The sequence below is a fragment of the Rhea americana genome, unplaced genomic scaffold (genome assembly GCF_003343005.1).
Source record: "Rhea americana isolate MKP2758 unplaced genomic scaffold, rheAme1 scaffold_130, whole genome shotgun sequence".
In the NCBI taxonomy this organism is placed as follows: domain Eukaryota; kingdom Metazoa; phylum Chordata; class Aves; order Rheiformes; family Rheidae; genus Rhea; species Rhea americana.
Window position 1 is genome coordinate 308,021 of NW_028185373.1, and position 24,333 is coordinate 332,353.

Sequence of the window (24,333 nt, forward strand, 5' to 3'; positions counted from 1 at the left end):
TAAGCAATTGCTTAAGAGCTCTTCCAAATAAAGGTGATTTCCTGAATCAGAGCCTCCACTGGGAGCTGGAGTGGATCCAAAAGAAGGTTATTCTGGGTAAGCTGCCTGAGGGATTTCAACAGATAATTTTTACATCCATATAGCACTCTATCTGGAGAACAGGAAAGTAATCTTTTAATTGGATTCTATCTGATTAATTACCGTCCTGGATCTGTGAACATCCAACACTCTAGAAACCGTATTCTGGTATCTGAGTGAAAGACTACAGTAAAAGCTACTATAAAGAACCATGGTTTATTGCCTCATATTAAATTTCAACAATAGTGCAAATATGRCAGCCGGGAAAAGATTGATGTAAGCATCGTGGCATGGTATGTACGCTCACCCCATCAAAGTCATGGAAATGCTTTCTTTTAGTTCCAGGTCTGTATAACATGCAGTTTGTCAAAGTGCCTTCCTTGAGAAGGCTGAGTTTAGTATTTCCACTGCTGTGTTTTGTTGGCCATTTCTGAGGTAAGAGAAAGAGAGAGAGAAAAAAAAACATTTTAAGAAAAATTCGGTCAATTTTAAAATTAATCATATTTTTCATAATGCCCAAGAATGTTAGCAGACTTGTATTATTGGAGTGTGCATACCTTTTGTGTGTAAGTATATGATTGTCATGGTTAATGTAAGAGTATGTTCACAAAATTTTCATCTCATGTTGATACCTCACCCCATCTTTCCCTTGACCGAGAGCATTTAGAGGTTTCATCTAGAGGAACATAACCATGTTCCTCATCCTGATATGTACCAGATGGTAATGAATCTGCCTGAAGCACCATGGCAGGCACCAGAGTACAACAGTCAGTTTGCAGGCCGCCAAAAGCAGGTTTGGGTCTCACTAYTATATTCCTCCATATGGAATTGCATATGGAATGGAGGAATTCCTCCATTTCTCCATCTCACTCCATATTCCAGTTCAACATATTGAATCAATATTGCACACAAGCCAGTACACAAGTCATGCATTCATCTCCTGCTTTATAGTCATCAGGGAGGGCCATATCTCCTGCATTTGCAGTGCAGAGATGTACCATTACCATCACTCCTTCTCCTCACCAAAGCCAGCTACAAGCCCAGTGTTAAAAGCAACCCTCCAACTCAAAAGCAGCAATACCCCAGCTTACCCTGAACTTGTACCTTGTTACATGAAACAACAGGCCAGGTGCATACACAGTGGTGTGTCAACTAAGGGACTAGATATATTAACCATAAAGGTATGTATATCATAGAATCAGTAAGGTTGGAAGGGACCTCTGGAGATCATCTGGACCAACCTCCCTGCTCAGCAGAGTCACCTAGAGCATGTTAGGCAGGGTTGCATCCAGGCAGGCCTTGAAGATCTCCACAGAAGGAGACTCCACAACCTCTCTGGGCAACCTGTTCCAGTRCTCYGTCACTCTCACAGGGAAGAAATTCCCCTTCACGGTCAGGCAGAACTTCCTGTGCTTCAATTTCTGCCCATTGCCTCTTGTCCTGTCACACGGGACAACTGAAAAAAGTTTGTCCCCGTCCCCTTGACACCCTCCCTTCAGGTACTTGTACACATTGATAAGATCCCCCCTCAGTCTTCTCTTCCCCAGGCTGAAGAGGCCCAGCTCTCGCAGCCGTTCCTCATAGGGCAGATGCTCCAGCCCTCTGATCATCTTTGTAGCCCTACGCTGGAYTCTCTTGGAGGAGAGGATATTGAGAGGTTTGTGTATAAGGTGACTATGCATTGTCTAACTCAGTAGGGTCCAGGATCTTCATTAAAAATATTTGGTGCTTTTGTAATAGCAGAAAAAAGCAGTATAAGCTTCCTAATGCAACTTAGTGGTAACGCATATAACCGATTTCAGCTAAAAATTGGTAGTTGGGGCCCACAAACATTAGAGAGAATAGTCTGTAGTCATATGGGTGTTTAGTTGTCTGCTTGCCTCCTCCTCTTCTGCTACAGACACTTCCAGAACTGACAAAGTTCATTTTATTGTCCTGGGGGGCTGGGAATTAGCAGACTGTAAGGGACAGTTTGCCTGTCTAGTTATGATCATACATGTCCCCCCTGAAGTAAGCCTGAAAGAAATCCGAAGTAAAACCAGTCACTGATCTCTCCCTTTCTTACCACTGAAGTTCTGCATCTCAACGTTACATCTACTAAACAAAGACATTTTGTGGCATATAATTTTAAAAGGAAATCACACACTTGCTCAAAGGCCTTTCAAAGAAAATAACGCTAGAGGTAAGGGAAGAGCAGGCAGGAAGGCATATGTGGGACCGATCACAAATATAGAATTTATATGACGTAATTGAAAATGTTTTGCTGTGTAAAATATCTTTTAGAGTARTAAGTGAGAAGCTGTATCTTTCACTGGTCATGAAAAGAAAAACAATTCTCAGGCAGAAACACCATCTGCTGGTGGCTGTAGATTTTGTTCCTTCACTTGGGAAGTTTACAGTGAAACTAGCTTAACAACTACCTCAGAGACTGTCGAACAGGTCCTTAAGAGGCATCTCTGAGACCTTAATTCAAACCTTAAATGTGATATTTACCCATTTTCACATCAGGTTCCTCATGGCACTGCATTCTTCCAGCTCCTAGCTAGGAAGTGTCATGGGCAGATACTTGCTTTGACAGAAAGTAAAAGGTTTCACACATTTAGAAAATGATCAGGCTTTCACCCTCCACTCGCTAAAGTCAATACAAGAACTTTCACTGCTTCTGGAGCACCACAAGTGTTTCTTTAATGCCAGCAGGAGATACTTCTTATCAGTTGGCTAAAAGCCTGTGCGCTTCCTCTTTGTCTACGGAGGTCTTGGTCTCAACAAGTGAACATTTCTCTCTACCCAGAAACATTGAGTAAAAGCAATGTACCCTGCAAGCTCTCAAAAAAGTGTTAACATGTAGGATGGAAAGGGTTTCCATTTCACTCAATGGAATTACCAAATGATTAAAAATTGTTTTAAAATGATTAAAATTTTGCATGTATTACAATATGAAAAAGAGCCAAAATTACTGTGTTATGTATTTGTCATCCAGGAAGTGGTTTATAAGCTTACAAAACATTATTTTCAGTAAGTTTTCTACATTCCATCATTAAAAATTTATTCCAGTGACATAATTCAGGAACCTTGCTTGACAAGAATGAGATCTGACCTTTCTGATCCCAATTCCCTGAACTCAGGCAGAGTTCAAAATATGAATTCATATCTGGAGTAAATGCTGCAGACAGTTCATACATCTTTATATCTGAATAAAGAGCTGAACTTCAACTGTGCAGTATCCCTCAGTGCTGATACATTTAAGTTTAACTGAGATCTCAGTGCTGCATCATGAGCTCACCTCAGATCCTAACTTGCAGTGAGAAATGGAAGAGCTCTTTGTAGCAAACTGCTCATCATGAAGGAGTCAAAACCTTCAAAATCCATCTGCAATAATGTACATGGGTTGGTTGAAGAAGTTTTAATTAGAGGGGTTTCTATCTCTGAGGTTCAATTTTGACGATACACACATGGAATTATAATCCATAACTAAAGTAAAAACATAAATTCCATAGCTTATGGTTCACCAAAAGCAAYTTCATCTTCTCTAAAGGGAAGCCTTTAACCTCTCAGAAAGATAGAACTTTTCTCAAAATTAATCTGCAAAAACTTGAGGTTTTCTGCTTTTTTCTTCATATTTCAGTTTCAATAACTGAACATTCCCCTTGTTGCTGAGAAGAACTGTAAAGCTAATACACCAGCAACATGCTCAAAAATAGGTTGAAGTGAACAGTGTGTCAGCTATGTACCAACTTATCAGGAGGACCTAACCTGTGGGGAGAAGATCACTCACATTTTTTTGCTTCAAAGGCTCCATATCAGTCTGCATTTGGCACACATCACAAAGTAGTTTACTTGACCTGGAACTCTGGTTAAGCATCATGATAAATGACAAAGGACTTTATATAAAAAAAAAATCTGTGTCTTTGGAGTGCCTGCCAATGAAGCAAAACCTGATTTAATCTTATCTGAAGACATTTTYCCATAAATCAGAACAAAAGCATGTCCCTTATTTTTCTTCTTGCAGCATACGGAACACCACAGATGATGCAGGTCCCACCAAGTCCACCTGCTATCATTGTTCTAAATACCATTTCCTATCTGAAATGTCTAACTTTCCCTTTGGACATCAGTCCAGTAACAGAAGTTAGGGTCAGTAGCGTATGGTGACCCAATACTGATTCCTCCTATAAAAAAAGCCATTCTTTTGTACACAGATGAAAACTATGAAACAAAGAGGCAGGCAGTGAAGAAATGTCAACACAGGAAGAAGTAATGCTCTGTGACAATAGGTTACAGGCATTTTGCTTATTTTCCTTGCACTGATACACTTCTGTCTGGAAGTCGCAAAGGTGCCTTAACTATTAGACCAGCTTGTTCTCACAATAGCCGGTCTTTCTACTACATTCTTTCAACAAACTCAATGCATTTTAAAGCTCTATGTTTTAGAAGATATTTGCTGAAAATATAGATACAGTTTTGCTCATATGACTCTAAACAATCTGGAAGCTTCCAGACTCATTGCATGTGGTGTGTGATTTTCTTTAACAAATTGGAACTTTGAAGCAGTCTTATCTCACCAGGCAGGAACAGTGCAAGCCGTACCCCCACAGCATCTCACAGCTGGTATCAGAGTCAGAGGAAGAGTAAGAACATTGTTTCTGAAGGACACAGGCACATTCCACCCAGAGATAGAGCCTGGCTAAGGGGACCGAGCTGCCTCAAGGTATGCGGTCCCTGGAGGCTTCACATTTGCAGGACTGCACTCAGTGCTCCCATTATTTGTGGGCCTTTTTCTGGTAGCAGGACTACCACAGACCTGAGCACCTCAAATGAAAACATTTGTGGTAGTACTGCTAACTCCATTTCAGGAAAGGAACTGAAAGCATAGACCCTCAAGGATATTGAGATGTGTAATATTATTGAAATCAATGGGAGCTAAGAATCAAAACAGCTCTGAGGATCTGAGTGGGTGGTTTGTCCAGCCACTGAATGACTCTGTGATGGGATGGAAGGCTGAACTTAGATCTTCTCAGTCCTGGCTCTCTCCACTAACCCACTGAGTCCTCCTGCTTTTGCTGTATAGACTAACATAACCAGTCCTCCATGGAAAATGCATCAAAAATTCTTATTCCTGTATGATATCCTACTTTGCACATAATATCCTTGCTACCTGGATGATGAAAGTCTGCCTGAGAGTGTCCACGTAACTGTAAGTATCCTAGAGTTGCCATGCACTTTTAAAAAAGAATGTCTATTACTAATTCCTAGGTGAGGGGTATTTTTTAATTGATCATCATTAATATTACATCATGGATGCCTGAAAGTCACATAATGAGAAGAGTAAGGACCAAAGGCTCATCTGAACAGTTCTGAGCTTTGTGGAATCAGAGATCAACTGCTGTGTCAAGCATCATTAATAATTGATTGAAACCAACTATTCCATTAAAGTGAAGGAGCTGAGGAACTCACGAGCCATCTCCACAGTAGAATCTGATTCTGATACATATCACTGTATATCTGAGCTCTTTCTAGGTTAATCAGAATCCCAGAACAAAGTCCCTGAAATACTTTATGAGATCTTCAATTCTAATCAGGGAAACAATCTCAAATGCATGTGCAAAACAGGGATCCAAATTCACAGATTCTACGGCATCACAATGAGAACTGGATAGAAAAYATTAATCCTATTTCTCATAGAAACTCAGACATTGCACCTTCCTCTTGGAAAGGGAATGGAGTCTCAGTTATGTGGGTGGGGAGGAGGAGGAGGAAGTGCAGGGGCAGTATGTATGGTGCCTGGGCACAACTGAGGAGTTGTGAGATGAGTGAGCCAAAACCTCACTCGAACCTAAAACCCATAGATTTTGACAAGTTAGTACATTCCTTGTTTTGTTGCTGTTTCTTCAGCCAACTGTCATGGTTATGGACCCAGTCCACAGAGAGAGTATTAACAAAATACTGCTTTTGTATTCTGGAGAGCATTACATGGTGCAGCAGAGCACTTTCCCTTTGCCACTACTGCTGGCTGCAGCAAAATGTTTAACGGAATCTCTTGGGTGCATATATGAACAAGTTCAGAGAAGGGATAATCCAGAGGATAGCTCATGGACATCAAAACCATATTCCTTCTTAGGAAGAAAGGACTTTAAGTTAGAGATTAGGATAGTAGCACCCACAGCAAACAAGGAGAAGTCTGGGCTTGGCCCAGCTGAGTTAACAGTACCTCCTGCTCATCTCTTCAGCTAGAAGAAAACTGTAGGAAACATGGGATCAGGGCTTTTCAGTTGTTCACTTCAGATTTGATATTATCTATGTATGAGTTATCTATTGAAGAGAGAACTTGAATCTAGGGTAATCTAAATTACTGTTGGAAAAGTTCCGAGGAAAGCTAGCTCTAAAATTTAGGTAGCAGGGATAGTTACAGCAGTATAGGCTCAGACAGACTCCTTCACAGGTTGTACAGCCTAGTGGGGATGCTGAACTGTAATGAGGGGGGCATTTTGCATGGAAATAACTTTCCTAGTTAGATTAAAATTCACAGAGAAATGCCTACCCATATGCAGTTATTGTGGAGGCAAACAAAGAGTCTAGGCTGGTGTTGTTTACAAATGGAGCAAGACAGACGGAGGTATGATTTACACTGGCTGAGATACACTTAGCCTCTCTGCTGAATTTGGCGAAGATCAAATGCAGAGTTACCAAGAGTCAAAGTGCAGAAAACTGTGTCAATATTTTTCATCTTTGCAAGTTGCTCAGTGTCAAAATTTGGCCAACCAAAAGGCAGGAGGCAACAGCTAGATRATCTTACAAGTTGGCACTTCTATTTAGTCACCTATTATGACATGCAAATTCATCTTTGGTCTTCTACTATGTCTATATATAGCTAAAGAGAAAGCCGGAGGTTCATTTCTTGCACATCAAGTGCCATTTTCAGGAGTGACCACACTGTGTCCCCACAGAGCTGTACTTCCATCCCTCTACAATACCAACAGAAATGCTTCCAAATGGTAATTCATCTGTGTGTCCATAAATATACCCCCCCTCCAGCACTGCTGTAACCCCTAGTTATATGGTTAGAACTGGCAGGAAAATAATTCTGACCTTCAATTGCTACCAATCCACTTAGTTCAGGCCTGGTGAGGCAAGTACGGCTAGTTGTTAAAAAAAGCACGGAAAGGTCAAAATTCAAGGTCTCACGTTCATTGCTAAGAAATAACACTGAGACCTTCCCCATTTACATAATATGTTTCATGCTGAGACCTGAAAGGTCCTGAAAACAAAGGTAAGCACCACTTAGCCCCATTTCACAGATGGAAAAGTGAGCAGATTGCTAAGACCACCCAACAAGCAAATAGCAAACCTGAGCCAGATTCGGCTGCTGTCTATTTAGTCTCACCCCTCTGGACCACAATCTCAAGCTTATCATCACTGTCAAGGTGACAATATGGGGTTTTGTTATTTTCTCTCCCCTTAAACATAAAGTCTCCCTTGTTGACGGATTTGAGTGAGTCAACTCTTACCTTGCCTCCATTCTGTGCCTGTTCTGCCATATTCATCTGCCACTGCAGTTGTCTTGAGGCCAAATTCTCTAAGCACCAGTGATACAGGCCATGGTACCTGGTCCTCTCCCTTGTCCCTTCAAATATAGCATGTCTCTTCAAAAGTTTGGCACTGCCAGCAGAACATAGGGCCCTCTCATCTACATCTCTGCAGCCAGGTTTGCCAACTACTTGATTTCCAAGGGTAGGAGCTCTGAGGCCCACATAGTCCTCTCTAAATGGGGCAGAGGGGCTGGAAAGGTAGGAAGAAGAAATATATGCAGGGCCATGATTTCACAGTGAAGATCTGCAAAAGCTGTAGGTATGCAGATATCCCTGAACAGACTGGCCACTGGGATGAATGCAGTCTGGAGAGTCATGCTGGGCAAATGTGAAAAAGTTAAAGGAGGACTTCAAGGCCAAGAGCAGGAGCAACCACCTGAGATGGGGAAAGATATTTCAGCCTCAAGTATGTAGCCTTTCAGGCAGTCCATTGACTTTCAAGCCAGCCTTTCAGGCAATGAGAAAGCCTTAAGCCTTTCAGACAAGGAAAACCCTTGGATGAGAGAAGAATAACTCATCATGCACCAGGAGGATSTAGCAGATTTGAAAAACAACTCATAAGTCTCAGAGAAGAGACACATGCATGTGACAATGGCCTCATGTTGCTACATGATAAGCCTGGCAGCAATCGTGACTCTTTGGCTAAGGTCATCGTATCTTGACAGCAAGGTCTTTGCACTTAAAGCCAGACCGCCTGCTCTATGCCTGTCATGCACTCAAAAGGCTTGCCATGCTTCCACATACCAAGCTCATGCCACCAACACTTCCACCAGCTCATTCAGCATCAAGGGCTCTTCCGCCAAGTAATTCATTGATGATGCTGGCATCATTTTTACTCYAGAATTACGTATTGTAAACTCCCCTATTCCTCAGAACAACTCCCCAAAATATGACCTAAGCAGCAAAAGAAGGGAACCAGGAAATCTCTTTTTGAGCCACATGATTTGATGTTGATRGAACAAAGTGGAGGAGCCCAAAGAGAGAGCCATGGGGGACAGCCCTGCAGCACTAGCTGAACAAGTGCAAAGCTGGAGGACAAGTTCCTGGGATCAGGCACAAACATTCGTTCCTCCTGTTGCCACACATTTAGCATTTGGCTTAGACACATAGCAAGTCATGGCTTGTTGCCTTGCATGTGCCCTCCTAGTGGAAAATACTTATTCAGGAAATTCACAGCTGCCTAGCAACACCCTCCATTTGAATCAGGTATATCGTACGCTCCCCATTCTACATAAACAGGGTGCACAGTACGGTTCACCACCAATGGCACAACCACTTCATTGTGGACAATCCATGTGCATCAAGGTTTGAAATGTGGAAGAACCCTGCTCACTGGTACTGGGGTGAAGTAATACCTGTGCAGTAAAAGAGCCTGCACAATGACCACAAGGAACTGTATAACTAATATCATAGAAAATGCCTGCCACAGGATGAATAGCTACAATGGAAGTCCTTCATGGTAGAAGATAAACAGCACACCCCAGCTACCAGCTCTAGTGGGATTACTTCTTCTGAGTCATCTTWTTCCTACACAGATCAGTCTATTTTGGCTTTGATCAGCTCGGTCCATCAGCATGTTGCCTGAGGGCCCATGCCTACAGCTCCAGGAAGTCAGTCAGTTCAAGTGGGAAGAGGCTTAACTCTATGTCTTCAATATCAAGGCTTGGCACTTAACCTGGAGGCAATCAGACCATCAGGGTCAAGGAGCTCCTTGAAATGGGACCAGCAGGGTGACTAGAGGCCACAGGGCTTCTGCTCTGTTTTTATCTTGGTCTTCATTTAGTGATTGGTACAGAGAGAGAGATGCGTTGTGCACCTTTTTTTACAAGCTCTGTTATCACCAACAATTTCACAAGGAAAAGGGCAAATAGCCCTTAGCCTTGATTCACTGCCATGAATAGACAACAGATGGTTGTTAGGCCCGAGTTTTATTTTCTTTTAAAAGGAAGGCCAGGCCAGCATGTGGTTTGTGATTACATTCTCTGCCTTCCACCCAGTTTTGTGACCCATCTCTTCTGGGTACAATGAATATGAGTGGGCTCAGCGATTGCAAATAGCCCAGTGATCGATGAGGGGCTTTTTCTTTTTCTTTCTTTCTTTCTTTCTTTCTTTCTCTCCCTTTTTTTTTTCCTGGTGCTTAAACAGAATTACTTTGGCCCCTTCCCTTCCAGTTAAGCAGGACATATAGGGGAAGAGAGCAAGGGACCTCTCTGGCAAGCCTGCCCCTGCTATCTGTCTTCCCTTCACCTTCCTCCTGCCTGAATCAAGCAAGAAGAGCCTGGATTAAAATACTTGGAGCTAAAGTTTCTCATTGATATGAGCTGGTCACCAGCTTAAGGGGAGGTGAAGGGGGAGATGGCTGACCAGCCTGCACATTTTTCCTGGTGTTTTGTTCTCTCCACAGAGCTGACAGTCCCTGGAGTACTGTATAATCTGCACTGGCTTTCAGGAATKACTTCTTGCCAAAAGCTTCTCTGTGTGAGGCCAATGCAGTTTGCTGGCACTTGACCACAGGAAAAGGCTTTACACTTGACAACCAGAAAGTATTTTTACAACATGTGCCTTTCTCTGGACTTGTTGACCTGTGGGAGGGCTCTTACGTTTGTCCCTTGGTACCTCACTCTGTGGGCAAAGTGTCCTCGCTGCACCCCATCCCTACCTCTGAGCGAGCTGGACCCCTGCTCCTCCCAGGCAGGCTGGTGAGAAGGTGCTCCACAGCTCACGTCTAGGAGAGGGACCAGGGAGAAGACAAATAAGCAGAGATAGACATGGCACCAAAGCCAGAGGAGCTGGGAGCAGGGAAGATGAAGGCTCAGGAAGTATGTGGGTGGCATCACGCAGGCAGGTCTTGAGAATTGGCATGTGGGCGGGGAAGCTGCCGAGCACTGGGCCCTGGCCAAGGCCACAGCTCTCCCACCTGCCTCCCTCTGTTCCTGCAGCGCCATGAGCCATGCCTGCACATGAGGAGCCAAGGCGGGCAGGGGTAGTGGGCCAGGGCAGGATGTTCATGCGCGCCCGCACAGTTGGGTGAGAGCTCTCTGGAATAGCACAGCCTAACTCATGGAGGCTGAAAGCAGCCACAGTTGCCCTGTCATAGATGGCAATGATCCCAGCAGGCCTGGCAGTCCCAGCAACACTACCCATATTGGTGTTCAGGTGATCTCCAAGGCAGCCTTCAGGAACCTGGATGTATGTTTGGCAGAGCAGGCAGAAACTCTGGATGTGACTGAACTTCCCATGGTCATCTGAGTAGAGGCTGCAGAGGATCAAACAGCACTGATAAAGATGAAAGTGGAGATTATCACTTTGTGGGGACTGATATCTTGTGTCAACAGTTGAGAGAGTAAACACAGGAGGCAAACGGAGTACTTCCAAGAAGTGGAATGCACAACATGCACAGATGGTGCTCCTGACTTAGGTGTACAAGGGCCACCTGCAGTGAGAGAGGCCACTGTAGAAGGGSCTTTTGTGATTGTCACATTTTGGTGACAGGATATAGCAATATGCATCCTGCCCATGAGTCCAASATGGGRGAGATACTTTACCATGTCCTGAACRGCAAGAACAAAATAACCCAGCCAGTGCATGGTCCTGCTGACCTCCACAGTGACACTGGTCATGACACAGTGGGCTGTTGTACYGCATGGATGAGGCAGCATCACTCTCCTTACCAAGCTGCATGGCAAAATCAAAACGGGTGCAGACAGATCGTAGGTCTGCTGTGCAATGTGGTCAGGAGATCATAGGATAATTCAGGTTAAAAGGGACCTTGGAAGGTCATCTAGTCCAGCCTCTCACTCAAGCAGGGTGAGCTAAAAAGGGTTTGCATAGGGCAAATAGGTCAGAGTTGAGGACAGATACTAAGTGGGTCCTGTCTGAAATGCTGTAGCCATTTATGTGAGAAACGCCATGTACTATAGATCATCATACATGGAGGTAAAAGGAGTGTCCACTGCGGCACCATAAAGAGCAGCATGTCTGTTACCAGAAACATGTTTATTTCATTCACAGCTCTTAATCTGGAATTACTGCTGGAGTTTCTTACCCTTACTGAAAGTACATGAGTTCATGACTGCAGGACTACCTCCATTCCTGCCCTTCTCCGAGCTCACTGAGCATATCCCTAGTGTCAAACCTTCTACCTTGACCTTATCAGAGCTGGAATTTGGGGCTTCTCCCAGCTACAACTTCTTAACTTTTCCACTACAGCTGGAAGATACTAGTTTTTGACTAATTACTTATGCTTGTTCATTAGTGCAGACAATCAGAAACTGTCTTCTCAGCAGCAGAAACACAAGATATAATTTTAAATCTTCAGTCTCCATCTGTGTCTGTCTCCCCAAAACCATGAAGAAACCAGCCACTTTATCTCACCCAAAACTTGTAAACCCTCTGGTTCCTTAGCAAGCTAAACCTCTTTAGCTTCCCAAGCACAGTCTGTCAGCGAGGTCTCTATGACTGCAACTTACCCTTTCAGCACTGGAAGAGTTTGTAACTGGTGGATGAATCTCCACATTTTTTGACTTGTACATTGCCCAGAAGTAGCTTCTTTACAACTTGTAGCTCCAGCATCATTTGTTAAGAAATCCTAACTTGTCAGCTAAGAGTTTGCTCTTCTGGAACTACTGTTTTTCTTCCTTTCTTTTTCTCTTAACAGGTTGGCTACTAAACCAAGGCAACTTATTCAAGCAGGTAATCACACAATAATTGCCTCACTTCCTAGACTTCATGTAGAATTCATAAATTATTATAGGTCAGCTCCAAGGCCTTCACACACATCAGGTAGATGTTTTAAGGATGAAAACAAAAAGAAATGACAGAAAAAAAGATACCAGTTCTTTTAATACCTGTCATCCCCTTGATTAACTGGAAGAACAGCTCCTTTACCCACAAACTTATTAAACACATTCTGAAAGACTGAGCGAACTTCATTGGAAACTTACCTTTAGCATTTCCGGACTCTTGGGGACAGAACTGTTATAGCTCCTAATTTTGTGCTCACTGGGAAAGAAGAGACAGAAGTTAGTTGTTAGCAGCTGGGGTCATTTATGCACTGATTTTGCAGGCTGTTGAACACAAATAGCCCCCTACAGATACCAGGATCCATAGAGATCAGCTCACAAAGCAGGGTCCAYAGCATAGGACATCTGGGCTTCCAGCTGATTGTGCCTGTCAAATTTCAGCCCTCAGYAGATTTACTGTTGCCCTTCTTAGAAGTGTGGTTAGACATTCTTCTTCCCAAGCTGGAAGAATGTAGGTTTTTTTCCACTCTCCCATAACGTAAAAGAGACTAGAAGGCTTTTACTAAAACTTCCACTCACATAGGCAAAATAACCTCCAGGCAAGCACCAAGCACGGAAAACTCCATCTCCAAAGGTGAATGTTTTGGAAAGTTAGGAGAGTGTGAAAAATAGGGGGCCATTATGGAAACTATTCCTGCAATAGTAGGCAAATAATTGCATTACCATATTGGATTCCTTCTCTGCAGTATTTCATGTTTCAAGCCAACACTGTAATGCACAGTGCACCAAAGACAAACAAAGCCAATAATGAACTGACCAAAATTCAATGTTATTCCAAGAAACATAGTTGAGGTGAAGTAAGTTATGTGGAATGGAAGTTGAGGTTAAGTGAACACAAAGGAATTTGTGCAGTTTGGGGTATGTGTAGTAAATATCTTTGCCTTTGCATCTGGTACAAATTGGAGATTGCCATGCAGAAAGTGCGTACTTTGGGCCAAAACAGTGGTTGGTCTTAAAAATATTTCAATTGTCTTCGAAAACTAAATATTGTTTCTCTAGGATTTGTGTTTGTGTAGCTTCAAGATATTCCATAGGGAACTCTGTAGATTGCTGCCAATGTTAAGATAAAATTACCCTACTATATGAGGCAGAACTGAAAAGTTTAAAAGACTGCTGTGCCTCTGAGTCAATGTCCTTGACAAAACTCATAGGGATGGCACTTCCAGGAGAAGATGTTGGATGAGGAGAAATAAGTGCGCCCCATTCCACCTTTCTAGCAAATGCTCTCTCTTCTTGTCAACAGTCTGCTTGATGTCTTTTTTTTTCTAAACCATACTCACAGCGTTTTGTTAGTTCTGCCCTTTTATATACACACCTTCATTGGAGAGGAAGGGAAAGGGGAAGAGCGGCTGCAGAGATCCATAAGCACTGGTGAAAATACTGATCCAAAATGCAAATCCCTTTTAGGTGCACAGTTCAACTGAGTAATCCTTTCCTTATTCCCTTGGGCTGAGCACTCCTGGCTTTGCTGCTGGTTGTCCTTTCTTACTTGACAATATTTTTAACTTCATAGCATGAACTGCCTTATGATCAGTAGTCAAAGAGATACTTGGAGCTGACCATTTGGGGCTCATACTTGAGACAGTGACATGGGGAAATGAATCCTATTAGCTTTAGCTAAGTACAACATGGACAACTGCATTAACTGGCTCACCCTAGACAAGAGAGGAACAAGTGTTTTTAGGGTGTGTCTCATCTGGCCTAAAGATGATGATTGATTTAGGATAAAATGAAACATGCTCTGCAAGTGCTTATCTGCCTTTATTGACTCTGAAGGATACACAGGGTGACTAGCCCTGCTATAAATGCGAACATTGTGAGTATCTGCGTGTGATCAGATGGATCCTAGAGCTGCTTTCTGGTGAAAGTGAGGATCCTGACTACATCTAACAGACAAGGTCCTGATTGTTACTATTACCAGTCTGCATGTTACCATTACTAACTTTTGTTCCTTGTCTGAATGCTGGAAAAACTTTGACAGAAAAGAAAGCTGTAGCAGTAGAGTAAGGCTTGATGGCATCTGAATGAAACTGTGTGGCATTTCAAAATGATTTCTTGATGGTTTCAGCAAGACCAGAGATGACATACTCTGCTAAAATGACCAGTAGAAATCTGGACTCTACCTCTGAGGAGACAGCAGAATCTGAGCCCAAGAGGAAAATGAGAATGTGCTTGGTACTACAGCATAAAAAAAGAGAGACAGGAGGAGAAAAGAAGGGAAACCTGGGAGTAAATAAATCAAGAGAACAAGCTATGAAACAGAAAACCACAGAAAAGCATGAAAGGACTGTCCCTACCTGAACCTTCCACAGTCCCAAAAATCTCATATTCCTGGGAGCAGAAACTTTACAGGCTGTATGAGGACAATGGCAATGTACTCCTAATATTTAGMAGGGTCGTCAGAGATCAGAAAACTCCCCATTTTGCAACTAGTCCCAACAGACTTTATGAAATAAGTGAGATGTCAATATTCCTTAAGATTCAGATGATCTTCTTCCTTCTTCCCTACCTCTTACAGCTCTTTYTTCCTATTTTACCTATTTTTGTAATTTTTGTCTGCATTTCATGGGTCCCAAAAGCCATCACACTTTGAACTCAACCCCAAAGAAGGTCCCTCTGTCCCACACAGTGCTGACATCTCCAACTTCCTCCTGACAGAGGGAGAGGCCATGCCTCCTTTCCCACCCTGGTAGGCTGTTTCCTTGCATCTGGACATCAGGCTCATGGGTACTGCACAGTCAGCTTTTCTTGTGTCTCTCTCACTCCAAGAATTAAGGAGCCTCTCCCATTGCTAATGAGTTGGCTGAGTGAGGAAGTGGCTYCCCCTAATCACTTGTTCCTTGATGGGAAAGAATGAAAATGCCTCTTTGTCTTCTCCCCTCACATTAATTTCATAGCTGTTTATTTCTAGGTCCATGCAGAGCCTTATGCTTCCCATTCCCTTCTTCAGCTGCACTATTGTTCTGATTTTGGTTTCCATATGTGCCTGTGGTGAGAGATCTGCTACCCCAGAGGTCTTGTCCTGGCTATTCAACTATCCAGATACATTCTCAACCCATGCTGCAGTCCCTTGAGGTGGCTCTAGACTTTTCATCCACGTAACTGTTCAAACCACATGCTACCACCCCAAGGAAGAAGGCAATAATAAGAGCTGGGGAATCAGTGAGGTTTTGCAGAACCAGGAGAGATTTGGAAGTCTGGGAGATCCCTTTCTCTCTCTGTCCTCTCCCTAATCCCCCTGCCCTCACTTTCCTGTATATCTGATTGTATTAAGGGATCTGCACAGAAAGAACTTCACTGTGCAAAGGTGGCACCAGTCACTGCAGGCCTGAGACTAGTTGTAGCAGAAGGATGGGACATACAGGGCACACGAAAAGGGTCACTTGGTGATCTTCTTTTAGAGTTGCCCATTTCTACTCCTTCCCTTCCCTGGGGATTTGAGACTTGTCTCCAGTCTTCTCCCCTTTTGAAACCTTTCTCCCGAATGTGCACAGAGGGTGTATTTTCCCTCTCTGTCTCCTTTCTGCACCTTACCCCTGACATTTTCTGGCCTAATTGCGCACCCCTGCACAATTACCCCTCTCATTTATCACAGCCTAGCTTAGGTTGATCTTTTCCTATCCCCAGTCACTGTCTTTTCTTTCAGGGTTGTTGCTGCTCCCTTCATCCTGGATGCCTGCCATTTTAGTGGTGGAAAGACCTTTTCTGCTGCATCCCAGAGCACAGCAGGGAGGGATGATGGCTGGGAGTGGCTGACATTTTCTCTCCTAGTCTTCGCCTGGGTTTGAGATGTATTTGTTTTCCCCTGCAAAAGCAAAGGGGATCTTCTCTCACATCTGAGTGTCTCTGTAGAAGGTCACTGCCCTTCAGATCAGTGAACAACTGGCCACACAGAAAAGAAACCAGGACCATACACAATGTGTCTCTCTCATACCTTTTTCCCCTCTTGGATCCAAGATCCTCTGTGCTGACTACCTGCCAACTACATATTTGCATTCCCCAAGTCCCCCAAAGCGCTTGGCCCCTTGTTTCTGTAAGTGGGTAGCATTGCAAGGCTTCAAGAAAGTCTTATGGGCTGGATAAGGATGAGCCACCCCTGTGGACAAGCTTGTGAAGGACTGGAAGGAAAAAGAGCTGATTCAGCTTCACAGTATGTTGGTSAAGGACAAATTCTGCCTATTCACATATATGCAAATCTGCAGGATCCATGAAATTCAGCAGAGTGCTTTGCTTCRGTTAGACCCAGGATATAAATATCTTGGGTTTAAGACTGGAGAGACAGACAGACAGACAGACCGACAGAGCGTTTGCACTTAGCTTCAGTGCTGCAACATGAGCTTCCCTGAGGAGTCAGTCAGAACCTAGAAAAGTTGTTGGCTACTGCACTGAAAGATAAAACAGCGAAGAGCTAACATGGCTTATAATGATTTGACTGAACTCAGATGAGAATTTAAATGCTAATTTCCTGTGAGCCCAGCTGCAGGGGACTGCTGGGTTGCAGCAAATCGGCTTTGGCCCATCAACACTAAAGTTCTTCTGAGGCTAATTGGCCCACATTCTCTCACTGGTTAGCTCAGCCATTTCTAAGCCCAGGAAAATGCCAACCCACCTCTGCCTCCAATTCTCAGAAATGTCGGCTAGACAAGACTTAGCATTAAAATCAGAACAAAATGAAAAGAGAGCAGAGCCAAGGAAGGAGTTCATTGCTGCAAACAGATTACAAGTCAAGGAAAGCTCAGTTTTTATAAGTGTCTACATTTATTTTAAAAARCTGCATGTAAAAATGTGTGAGCCTTAAGATTATAATGCGTATCCTTCCGGTAGATAGGACATAAAAATATAGGCCCAGCTTCTGATGCAGTGATTTATGCTGCCAATTGCCTGTCATTGATGTCCGGAAAAATACTTATATGGCTAATCATAAGGAAAATCAATGAAAAAAAGGCCGTCATAAGAAAGCCCCTATGTGAGAGGACTGAGTCTGCCTAATTCAAGCTAGCTAGTATTCAATAGCAGTACTCTCTAATAGGTCACATCAGCTAGGTTTTCAGCTCTCCCYTTTTCTCTACCATCCCAGGCCTAGCCATAAGATGACCCCCTGCTCTAGCTGAAAAGAAGGTGGATGCAGACAGTGCAGTCAAATGGGTGAGCATACGCAGCACTTGGGGGCTGTGTTGGYCCCATGCCACATGTGCAGTCTCACCTCGCTGTATACAGACAATCCCCGACTGCTGTAGGCTAACATGACTGACAGACCATTCCCTTCCTTGACCTCTTTTTCATTAACCATTTGGGTAAGGCACTGGAGTGGCCAGGGGAGATGAAAAAATAAAAGCTGTATCTGCTGAAAGACACCAGGAGACCACCCTGCCTTTGCCACAGGAGACACTTATGCTGAGCAAAGCCGAGCTTATCAACATCTTTATGCTGCTGTGCCTTCCCTCATCTTATCTCATATACACACATGCCAACACTTAGTAAGTACACACAGTACCTGTGAGTGTGTGCTCACTTGTAAAGCAGGCTATAGTTTAAAGCCTTAATCTGATCCATCTTCTGCATCTACCAGCCATCCCAGCTGACATTAGCTGATACATCTCTTCCCAAGTTTGCAGTCATCTCCACACCTTAGCTTCCCTTCACAGATGTATTTTTTGAGATCTCCTGTAAAATTTCTGCCTTTCCTTACCCCCCACAGATTAAGCCAGGCACTCCTAAGGATGCAGCTGGCCCAGGCAGTAAGAGCTGGAGCTGCAGGTTAGCCAAACTGATCTACGGGATATTAAACCAGGCATTAGTGACCAGTCCAGACATCCAGTGAGGTTGTATGTGCTGATCAGTCATCTCAGTCATTCTTTACTACAACTTTACATTGTGAATACAAGCAGTCACTACAGTTCTACCTACCGTATAGTTTAAATTATACTGATGCTGCACCTACAATTAGCAAGGTTAGATAAAATGTGTGCTCAAATCACTGGCAGCCACGATATGCTAGCACCTTCAGGGGAGATTTTCAATGCCAGGACTGCCAGGCAGATGCTTAATTCCCTTTCATTTTCTTGGTAGCTAGGCAGCTAAACATCTGTTTGTGCCTTTGAGAATTTTCCTTGACACTGCTCTCAAAAGAAATGAAAAATTAGAAGACCAAGACTGGCAGATGTCTCCACACACACATTTTTACATTCCCACATCTACCCCGTGTTGATGGTTAGAAGATCGTATTCAAAATATGGAGGTTCAAGGTGCATATGGATTGCACTTTATATTTGCATTTTGGTACCTCTACTATCCTGAAGCCAAAGTCATTCTTTTCCTGCTTGTTTCCCACTATTAGACTCATAGTGATTCTACAGATAGTACAATTTAAAATAATACCATTTCAAAAGCATGACAATGGCCATGGCACTTCATTGCTGTATTTCTAATCATCTCATTTTTCCCTGCATCTACATGATTTAGAATTCTTTGTGATGCTCTATAAATGGGTCTCTATTAAGTAAAGCCATAAAAATCTTTTAACCTAAGGTCAATATTTGGCTTACAGTGACTATATTTAAATATGATTAGTGGAACTCTGCATTCTGATTAAGTAATTCCATATAAAGTAAACTCACAGTAATTTAATTTTTTTTGAACTGTAGGCAGAGTATGAGATTCACATTTCTTTAGTAAAACTGAGGGGGTGGAAATGTGATTTGATTGCAAGAGTAAATATAAGATCATATGACTGAAAAGTTAATAGCTTCCCTGAATCCTATTTAATCTGTTAAAATAACTTTAGAAAAGGCTCAAGGCCTGAAATATTTGACTACTATTCAGTAAACCAGCCAAACAGCTTAGCATAGTCTCCAGTGGAAAATCCTTGATTGACATTCTGCCTGATGATAACTGAATACTTAGGTTTTCATCCAAAACCTTTATGCAGCATTTTCTTACACATTCTTACACATTTTGAACAGCTGAGAATTTACTGGRCTTTTGCCTGTTGCAAAAAGTATTRTGGATCTTTCAGTGGAGTGTTTGCTGTTAACTGAGTTCAGATTCCAGGAGCAGCTAATGTTTTCTATTCTAAACAGACGAATCTACACTGGGAAATGATCAGCATCACAAAGAAGTTCCACCAAATAGGCACAGTACATCAGTCRTATTTGGTATGGTAAGATTTTTCTAAGGAAGGCCTCAGTAAAAAAATTTAAATCATTACATTAACTAAAAAATATAAATCACATTTTCCCCATAAAAAGAAGCAAGATCCATTGAAAATTTGGCCTTAATTTTTTTTTTCTTGTGTGAGTGTAGAACATCTAAATTATTCAGAGTGTTTGCTGGTGGGTGATGGAGCTATATATTCCAGTAAGATACCATTTCAAAACTCTTCTAGGTCATTATTGCTCCTTTCTAAAAGAACTGAAGGACAGGGTTCAAAGGGGCCAAGAGTTTGAAGTTTAATTGCTTCCAGTCCTGTACTGCTCTCTGTTTTATTTTACTTGTTATTTATTTCTAGGTAATGATGATAATGTACCCTAAGGCAGAGGACTGAGCCGAGTCTGTAATGATTTCTGCTGGTGGAGTCTCATGTCTCAAAAGGCCATGGGCAATGCAATACTCCAGATCATGTTAGGTCAGAGCTAGACATACTGAATGGCTGTGGGGAAGCTCAGATTGCTGTTGTGAAAATAATGCCTATTCTGAAGAAATTCTCCAACATTATCCATCAAACACTTCTTACCTTCAAATGAACTTTAGCAAGTTACTAGAAATTCCAAGGTGTTTGTCCGCAGTCTTTACRTACTTAAGCCCTGGGAACCATCGCAGTAATAGGGTTCCCACATAAGATAACAAGTCTCTGCCAGAGATCAAGAGTGTGTCCAGAGTTAGGATAAGATCTCCCTAGTGTTGCAGAAAACAGGAACACACAGGAAAACAAAACGAAATAAAACAAGAAAAAGCTTTCCATCATCATTAGACCTCTGTATTGTGATTTCTCAAGGAATCCTTAGTATTCAGCAACTAATAGTCTGTGTTACCTCAGGCTCATGTTGAGCTCCTCGTGGACACAGTCATTTCTTGGAAGCAAGGAGAAATGACAGCAGGAACAAGTATTGCCAGAAGCTTCTAAATGTAATAAGGATGCACACTGCAGTTAGGCTTCTGGTGAYATCTTAGCACCAATCTCCCCACTTGATGGCTACTCCCGTAGTAGCAATGTCAAGCTATGTTTGTCCTAGCAGAGGGAATTAGTTACAGTACCCTCTCCATTTGCAAGCCCTCCAGGTGTCTTTCTGGTAAAGTAGATGACAAATCCTTACTCAATGTTCATCTTGTCTAACCAAAACTGGTTAAGGATTGTGATTATTGCTCCAGCTCATTCTGTGCTGACTTCATGCAAGTCAAACATGGCAGAGTTGTTGTTCTTTCCTGCAACACAGGCTAGGGACATAGGTCTACTCGTTCTAAGCTGACCAAAAAGAGAACCCTAAAAAAACTGCAGACATGTATATAACTGCTCAAATAATTGTGGAGTCCTCAAGAATAGCAGGTTTACTTCAGAGATTGAATCTGGCCTTCATCACAAACACTTGTTTTTCAAATGCAGAGCCTACTTCTTATTCAGCAGCCATGCTGTGATTTGCCTCAGGGGGAGGGTTCAAGATTCATCTCCCCGCTAGACATCTACAACTGAGGAGATGAATGAATCTCTTCCCAAAAAGGAGACAGATGAAAACATGTGTTCATGAGTAGTGACCGCTTCTTCTGAAGGCCCTATTATTCAGAATTCTTCTCCCAGAGGGTCTCCCCATGGCATGGAGCAGGACATACTCCACAATACTGTGATGAAGAGTTTCATGGCTTAATTACTCATTGCATTAAAAAGTGCTTCCATTGGTCTGTTTGAAAACCTCTGTCTCATGTTTTTATTAGTTTTTCCTTCTTTATTACAAGAAAAATGAATAATCTCTTCCTATTCCTTACTTTTCATGGTTTTATAGATCTATATTACTATCTATCTCTTTTCCAGTCTATTTAGTTTCTTCTACAGACATCATTCCATATTTTTCATCAGCTTTATTGCCCTCTCTTCTATCTTTTTCTAGCTGTGGTAGCCACAACTGCACATAATGGATTTGTACAGAGGTATAATGTGCTTTTTTGTTTTGTTTTAATTCCTTTCTAATAATTGCTAGCTCTCATTTTGACCATCACAGAACACAGAGCTGATTTTTCAGGGTGACTGCCAGACCAATTCTCTTAATTGGCGTATTTAGTTAGATCCCCACTATGTTTATGGGTAAAGTGGCTTTTTTCCCATATGTATTTTCTTGAACGTGTCAATATTGCACTTTGTGTGCCATCTTATCACTTGGTAATGCAGTATTGTCAGGTCCTTCTGTGACTCTTTGCAGTTCATCTTAGATGTGACTATCACAAATTTTTGTGCAAAGCAATAGACCATTTTCATACTGTTTGTGCAAAAAAGGATGCAGAATTTCACTACAGTTGACTCTTAAGTGTGATGAACAACATAGTTTTCAGCTGATGAAGCTGATGTTCTTTCATCACTTTCACTGAGGAACTCCCTCTATTGTGAAATCTGACAATTTTTTCTTATAGCGTTTTCCCTGTTTCCATTTTATCTAATGACACATTAGTTTTTTTAATAGCTTTTGGTGAATGGCCTCATCAAAAGCTTTTCAAAAATCACCATTATCCACATGCCTCGTGATTCTTTATTCCACTGGGTTCTGTGGCTGATGTAGGTGACAGAGTGCACATTGTAATCACAGTTTCRCTTGAGTTTCCACTTGAGTTCCTTTAGCCCTCTTGGGTTAATGCCATCTACTCCTGGCATCTCATTACTATTGATTTTATCAATTGGTTGTATAGCGCCGTCTCCTGACATTTCACTTTCACATCGTTCCTCAGGTTTGTCCCCTGTAAAGAAAGCATCCAGTATGGGAATTTCCCTATGATCCTCTATAGAAAAACCTAGCAGTAGGAAGTTCAATGCTATAGTTGTTGCAAAATGCCTCCATTTTTTCAGTATCTTCAGATAGCCATACACATTGATTCTCACAGCCCTCCACTTGCCACTGAAGCTGTAAAAGCAACAGCAAAAAGCACTGTGGTCCTTAGGGCTACTCATTCCCTGTAAGACACACTCAAGCCTGTTCTTCTGGGTCCCTTCATTAGGAGACAATCTTTCTCTTTCACTGGCTTTTCTTCAAAAAAATTTTAGAATTCAGAAATTTATTTAATCTAAGCACTTTATTTGTGTTATCATCTATATAAGTTCCAAGGAATGCTTCTCTCCCCCTCCCCCCCCCCGGGAATCTCTTAATCATTTTCCAAGCCTTAGCCATGAAGAAATAGTTACCCCCTACCTGTTGGCCAAAACAGCTGCAGTAATTTGATTCCTGCTCTTTTCTTTTTGGTTCCTATTCTCCTGGAGAATTGCTAGCTATTGCTGAAATTTGTATTGTGCCTGTTTTTATTAATTCATCAAATGCCAATGAACTGGTTCCTCATTCTGTTTGACCAGCTGTTTCATATAATCTGTTGTTACAACTGGCTTTAAAAATCTCCCAGGAGGAGCACAATAACTCAAATTTGTCAGATCTGCAGTAATTCATGAAAGATGGTTAGTATGTGGAAATCCACATTTTTTAAAATGCAAGCGTCAAGATATCAGTCCTATTGTTAAAGCCAAGATAGAATTTTCAATATAACCCGTTTGTCACTTACAGATCTCCCCRGCTCTTCATACTACTATCTAGCCTGAAACATTCAGAGTTTGGAAACACAGAAATTTCTGATTTATGGATGGAAACCTGGATGGAAAAGTCCTGAGCTGAATGCATTTCCTTTTATGAGAGAAGAAAATCTGTTCTGATAGCRCCGAACAATCAGAACAATTAAGAAAATCACTTAAATGGTCCTTACACTCGGATAACTCAAGAAATGTTTTGCTTCACATTTGGCATCTGTTTAAGAGGAATGTGTGGTTTGCCATTATAGAAGAAATATGGCAATGGATGTTCGAACATTTTCTACTTTGTAGTTTGTAATTGTCCTTACTGGATTAGCAGTAAGTATRTAAGTATAGTGTTCAGATAGTTTTTAGCTATGGTTATTTGTCTGCAACACAGAGCTTCTTGTTATCTTATTTGACTCAGGAGTTACATAAGACATCATTTGGAAACCACTGTCTAGCATTCCAGAAAAGCAAATGCATATACCCTGAAGGGATCCTCAACATTTTCCTTATAAAACTATGGCTCAATGCCTTTTTCCTRCGTCAGCTTCTCACCTGCACAACAGCTCCCTGTAAAATAATTCAAGCTAATGTGCGTAAACTCCAGCAAGAAATAACAAATTTTGAAATCCATTCTGGTCTTTATGGGAAGTGCAGTTAAATGCAATTGGAGAGGCAGCAACCAGCTGTTTCACAGAAAAAAGAGAAGAAAAGAGTCCCATTCCCTGATAGTATAAGGCAGTATACCACCAATGACCTGTTACATCAGTTTAGGCCTGGGTTTAGGATACGACTAAACTGAATAGCCTTGAAATTATCTGGCGTGCTCAGTCTGGTGGCATGAGGGCAGTTATGTTTATGTGCAGAATTCCCAAAAGCAGTCCAAGATCATCCTTCCACTGAAAAGTAAGGTAGACTCAAAGGCAGGCTTAAAGCCAGCTTCTCATCCACAATATGTGACTTGCTCATCCATGTTGTTCTTGGAGAAACCAAGCTTGGGCTGCCTTTTGGATGTCTGGCACATGGTGTGCTTTGTCCTTCTTGTGTGCAGCCCACTGAAAGAAGAGCCTGGGCTCAGGCTACAGCCGCTGAAGTTCAAACTCCTCTGCAT

General features: G+C 42.2%; 1 long non-coding RNA gene across 1 annotated transcript; it reads right to left on the reverse strand.

The window, feature by feature from the left end:
* Window positions 1–278: 278 nt before the first annotated feature.
* Window positions 279–13,181, reverse strand: LOC146599871 (uncharacterized). Its single transcript, XR_014894900.1, has 2 exons — window positions 12,608–13,181; window positions 279–508 (listed from the first exon to the last, which is right to left on the reverse strand). It is a non-coding gene; the product is annotated as an uncharacterized LOC146599871 (long non-coding RNA).
* Between the last annotated feature and the right edge of the window lie 11,152 nt (window positions 13,182–24,333).